This window comes from Amblyomma mixtum, chromosome 8 (genome assembly GCF_055824585.1).
Source record: "Amblyomma mixtum isolate Tamu chromosome 8, ASM5582458v1, whole genome shotgun sequence".
Classification (NCBI taxonomy): domain Eukaryota; kingdom Metazoa; phylum Arthropoda; class Arachnida; order Ixodida; family Ixodidae; genus Amblyomma; species Amblyomma mixtum.
In genome coordinates this window covers 105261777-105267776 of record NC_143019.1, presented here as the reverse complement: position 1 = coordinate 105267776, position 6000 = coordinate 105261777, and positions in this window count along the sequence as shown.

The following is a 6000-nucleotide window of genomic DNA, read 5'->3' as shown; positions in this document are numbered from 1 at the left end:
GAGAACTTACTTACCTTTAAGAAGGCAAAAGCCAGAGCGCGGTATGTCCGAAGAAATGCAGAAAAAACCTCTTGGCAGAAATATGTCTCCTCAATAAACAGCTCAACAACATCAAAGAAAATGTGGGAAAAAGTTCGTAAATTTACTGGTGACCATACCCCTTTCACACTTCCTCTCTTGACAGCACCCGGGACACAAACATCTTTAGAAGAACAGGCCAACATATTAGGCGAGCATTTTGCTGAGATCTCAAGTTCATCCAACTACACAAACACATTTCAGAAACACAAAGCAATAGCTGAAAAACAAAAATTCCCATCTGGAGCAGGTGTACATGAGGATTACAACCAGCCTCTCACACTACAAGAAATAAATAAGGTATTATCTTCTGGAAAAAAGACAGCACCAGGACCAGACAACGTGCATTACGCTATGCTTGCACACCTCTCCGAGGCTGCTGTAGAGGCACTGTTAAAATTCTTTAATAAAATCTGGATAACTGGAAACATACCTGACGAGTGGAAAAAAGCAGTCATAATACCTTTTCTCAAACCCGGAAAACCACCAACAAGTCCTAGCAGTTACAGACCAATAGCTCTCACCAGCTGCATTGCTAAATCTTTCGAAAGTGTAATAAACATTAGACTGACCTTCATACTTGAATCTCGGCAACTACTAGATAAACACCAATGTGGGTTTAAGAAAACATGCTCCACCACAGATCACCTTGTCCGCCTAGAAAACACCATCCGGGAGGCGTTCATCCACAAGCAGCACTGTATTGGGGTCTTCTTCGACCTGGAGAAGGCCTACGATACTACGTGGAAGTTCGGCATCCTCCGTGACCTAGCAGAGCTAGGTATCCGCGGCAGGATGTTGAACTGCTTGAACGACTTCCTGGCTAACCGCACATTCCGAGTCCGCCTAGGAGCAACTCTCTCCATGACTTTCACCCAAGAGAACGGCGTACCCCAGGGGTGCATTCTAAGCACGACACTCTTTATAATAAAAATGAATTCCTTAGCTAAAGAAATACCCAAGTCCATAATGTATTCAGTTTATGTAGATGACCTACAAATAGCATGCACGTCCTCCAGCATATCAACCTGTGAGAGACAAATACAAATCACACTAAATAAACTAGGTGCTTGGGCAGACAGAAATGGGTTCAAATTTTCTCCTCAAAAAACAGTAGCTGTACTTTTTTCATTGCGACGAGGCCTACAGGTCGATCCCAATCTATACCTGAATCAGACTGCACTACCAATTAAACAAGAACACACATTTTTAGGCCTAACTTTTGACAAGAAACTCACATTTCTACCACACATCAACAACCTTAAAAAGAAAGCTTCTCAAGCCCTCAATGTCTTAAAAGTGCTCTCACGGAAGCGGTGGGGGTCCGATAGAGCAAGCCTTTTACAAATATATCGCTCTCTGGTGCGCTCCAAGCTGGACTACGGGTGCATAGTATATGGTTCGGCAAGAGCATCCTACTTGAAAAGATTAGACCCCATTCATAATCTTGGTTTGCGGCTATCATCTGGAGCATACAGAACATCACCAGTGGTTAGCCTTTACGTTGAAACTAATGAAGCCGCTCTTGAGGATCGAAGAATTGCCCTTACATGCTCATATGTCTTAAAAATCCGTTCCCTTCCGAAACATCTCTGCCATCCAATTGTCACCAAGTGCCCATCTAAAAGATTATTCATCAACAAACCACACTCTATCAGACCATTACTACTGCGCTTTGAAGATAAATGCGAAGAGCTAACAGTGCTAGATGCCCTACCAAATATTGCACAAAGGAATGAATGTTTGCCACCATGGTACAGCCTGCCTTCAGTATGTGACTTCACAATGACACATTTAGATAAAAAGCAAACGCCACATGAGTACATATTACAGGAATTCTTTGCACTACAAGAAAAGTATGACACCTACATTGAATTTTATACCGATGGCTCAAAAACAGAAAGTCACGTTGGAAGTGCAGTAATCCAGGGAAAAAATAAACAGATAATGCGACTACCAGAATGCGCATCGGTTTTTACTGCTGAGTGTTATGCCATCTTTGTAGCTGTAGAAAAAATAGTAAGAGAGAATATCAAAAATAGCATCATTTACACCGATTCCCTGAGTATGCTTAAAGCACTGCACTCCAGAAATGCAGCTGAACCTATAATAGGAAACATCATACATAGCACAGTTAAAATCACAAAACAAAAGCATAACATTAAATTCTGCTGGGTTCCTAGCCATGTTGGAATTTTAGGTAATGAGAAAGCAGATGTATGCGCTGCACAAGCCCGGAATAACCAAATAAAGCAAGTGAACATACCGCACAGGGATTGTTTAAAATTTATATACAGTAAACTAAAAAAAAAGTGGCAAGCAGCATGGGAAGAGCACGCAAACAACAAATTACATTCTGTTAAGCCCATTTTAGGGGAATGGCAATCATGTAGGCATCAAGAACGTTTTACCGAAGTTATTTTATGTCGGCTCCGCATTGGACACACCCACCTCACGCACAACTTTCTGCTAACCAAACAAAACACACCTCTCTGTGAAATGTGCGGTGCTGAACTCACAGTGAACCACATTTTAATTTCATGTGTCAAACTAGAAGAACTAAGAAAGAAATATTTTACAACATTTTATAGGGAAAGACTTCCATTACACCCCGTGCTACTTTTAGGCGATCGTGCACTTGTTGACATCTCATGTATTTTTAGGATTCTCAAGGAAGCCAACGTTTTAAACAAACTCTAAGTATTTTTAAAAAGCTTCACCATTAACAAAAACTCTAACCTTGTGTTTGGCGCATCATAGCCTCAGTTGCTTTTGCGCCATAAAAATCAGTATAACTATAACTCAGGGTCGTTTCTCCGATGTCGCGCAGAGGGCAATGATCGATAGCGAGAAAAATAATTGTTCTGTTGGAAAACCAATCAGCAGGCAGATCGATGACTGCGACGTTCCTCAACGTTAGTTTTTTTAAAGAGACTCCCCTCATCATGGCAATGTCTGCGTCGATTTCTTCTGCTTTAGAGACGTCAGTGCACGCCAACACAGCTCCGTCCATCCTAGTCTCGCAGGAGCAGCGCTGAAGTTCCGGACATGTGGCGTTGACCTTCTTCCGATACCATGGCCAGCTGCGCACAGCATACACTGAAGTGCACGAAGCAGCCAGCATGCAGACTAGGACTATCATACGAGAAGTAACCATACTGGAGACCTGTTGTTCCCAGGTGATTGCGTGCGTTATAATCGGCTTGAACTTTCCTTGTCAATCTAGAAGTTACGCTCGAGTCCGACGTTCATCGAAGGTTTACCTGTCTCAAGGACGAACAAAAGCATCAGTGCAGAATTGAGTCAGGGCGCTGGTAAGAAGCGAACCCACCCTTTGTCAACAGATGCGCTCCGGTATGTATCACAAAAACTAAGCGCTTCGCGGGGGGGTCACAGGGGAAGTCGGGGTCGACGTCCCTACCACCACTGTGCGGTCTAAGCATTGAAGCAAGGCTATGAGAACTCAGAAGCAGGGCCATACATTTTTGTTCCACTGGCAGAAGTCCGCTGAGGGGAAGTTGACTGCTGCGGCGTTACATAACGGCGACGCCACTGTTCAGTCTTCGTCCGTCCCTGGTTGTGGGAACAGTCTGCTCGGCCAGCACCCTACGTTCAATGCACGTACACGTTAGATAAAAAATGGGGTCTTAGAGGACTCACATTAGATCGCTCTGTTTGGAGTACGGCGATTTCTCAGTTTGATGGCACACAGCGACTCGGGAAAGTTCTTCTGGGAGCCGTCCGCCCAAGCACACACATCACACGCGACGGAGAGACGCGTACTACAGGGGAATAGTAAATTAGCCTCCTGGAAGACATGTGGCGAGTGATTATGCGAGGCACGGGAGGCTGCGGGAGAGGAGGGCTGGAGGGCGTTTCCACGCGCTGCCTCCCATCTGGAGGAGATCCGTCGAACTCCCAGGAAATCCTGCATCCGCTTCTTTCGGAAATTCGCTTTCTTAAGAAAGACAAATGTGTGCTTTCTTCTCAGAAATGCGCCTGTTTTCAAAACCAAAGCAGTTGTCTCTTTCGGTGGTGTCTTACTCCGTCTCAAAAATAAACGGAACCAGAACATGCTACGCATTCATTTTAAGTTACCTGGGTAGAAACAGCCAGCTTTGGTGACGCTACACAATTAAATAACGACTTATTAATTTTATTAGCCCGCGCAAATAAGGAGAGCTGTAAAACACCATCTGGTACTGCGGTGGGTAAAACATGTTCCTCTGCGTAAGCATCGTTCAATAGATCGAAGCGACATACGTGTCTACGTAAGGCGAGCGAGGCATTCTTTCTTATATTGCCGTACATGTGCGTACTATACAATAGTTTGAAAGGCTGTAGCTTAAATCACAAGAGAAAGAATTGCGTAAGCAAATGCGATCAAGAACACTTATACAGTGAGAGTATAGGGGCTTCCGTGGAAGGATTTCTTTGTAAGCTTAAAAGACGAAAGGCGAAAGACAAAGTTATTAAACAGTTTCTCGGCGTGAGCAATACGGGGTCGAAACGTTTGAGTGATTCGGTAACTGGGAAGCAGCAAGGGGCCCTTATCGCGTATTCGGAGGCGGCCAGTAACGCCTATTTCTTATCTAGTTGTTCCGTAAGCTTAACCTGCGTATTCGTGAGAAATAAATAAGCATCGCAGTTATGGGTGGTGGTGGTGGTGTGACACTTTTATTAGAACAGCCTTTATAATAGGCGTTCAGTGCGTCCTGGGCCAAGGCGACGAGGGCACGTTGCAGCCCCAGATCCAGGGAGGCAAGCGAGCTGGGCCGCGGTCGGGGTGGGGGGAAAGGATAGGCGGGAATCCGTGAAGCTCGCGTTCTTCGCCGATTACAGTTTAATCTCCTACGTACACCGGCCAAACTTTATCTGTACCGGTAGTCTTCCACACCTCAGGGTCCAAACTGTCCACACACACGTGCAGACATAGAACACTGCCTTACAGTGCAACGCAGTTATGGGAGGCCAATATCCCAGCAACTAAAGGTACTTTGAGAGCTTGGCACACTCCAGTATGCAGAACTCGATATTCGAAACCATTTCGCTTAATTTTTGAATTCGGTAGGTTAGTGTCGGAGAGTTTTAATCATTTTTCGTGTTTATGCATTACCATAGGTTTACTATGATTAGAAGTATTTCTAGGTCCAGCTCAACTACTCCTCTGGTCACAACTCTCCGCAACCTTTTTGGAAACGAATCTCTTACACTAACGTTCGCAAACGGGCTGATGAGATTTTTGTACCAAGCATCAAACTCGACACCGTCTTCATCTTCCATCTCGGACAATTTTTATAATGGCGTAGCAGAGGTTCATCTCATTTTGAAGAAGGTTTCCTTGCTACATTGTTTGACCCGAATCCCGAAGCAGGCCGAAAAGCAGATGAAGAGCAGACGAACACGTTCTTGAGGCCTGAAAGAGGACAACAAAATTATTACTCTGCTACCACCACTTCGTCTTCCACGCACCTTCGATATGGCGGTTTTGTGCGTGAGATCGGGCAAGCCTCGTTCTCTCTTGATTCCAATTTTCGTTCCAACTCGGGCAAGCCTCGTTCTCTCTTGATTACAATTTTCGTTCCAACTCTAATCATTCCAACAAGTGGTTTCATTCACGAGAAGTCAGTGGAAGCTACAACTGAAAAAAAATTTTAGTGTTACAACTACCCAAGCCAACTTAGTCAATATCATCAATGCGATGGGAGCGATAGAGCGGTCCTAGAGTTAGTTCACCATGCACTATGGAAGGATGGAAAAGCCTGTGCTATAATGATAAGCGAGAAATTTTACGACGCGATTCTAGAGAAGAAAGCTCAAGGCTATTTTTCGTGGTTGATATAGTGGCTGTTCGGTTGAAATAAGAAAGGATGAAGCGAGTGGAATTATTTTGAACAAGTTGAAGAGAATGGGTTAGGGTGA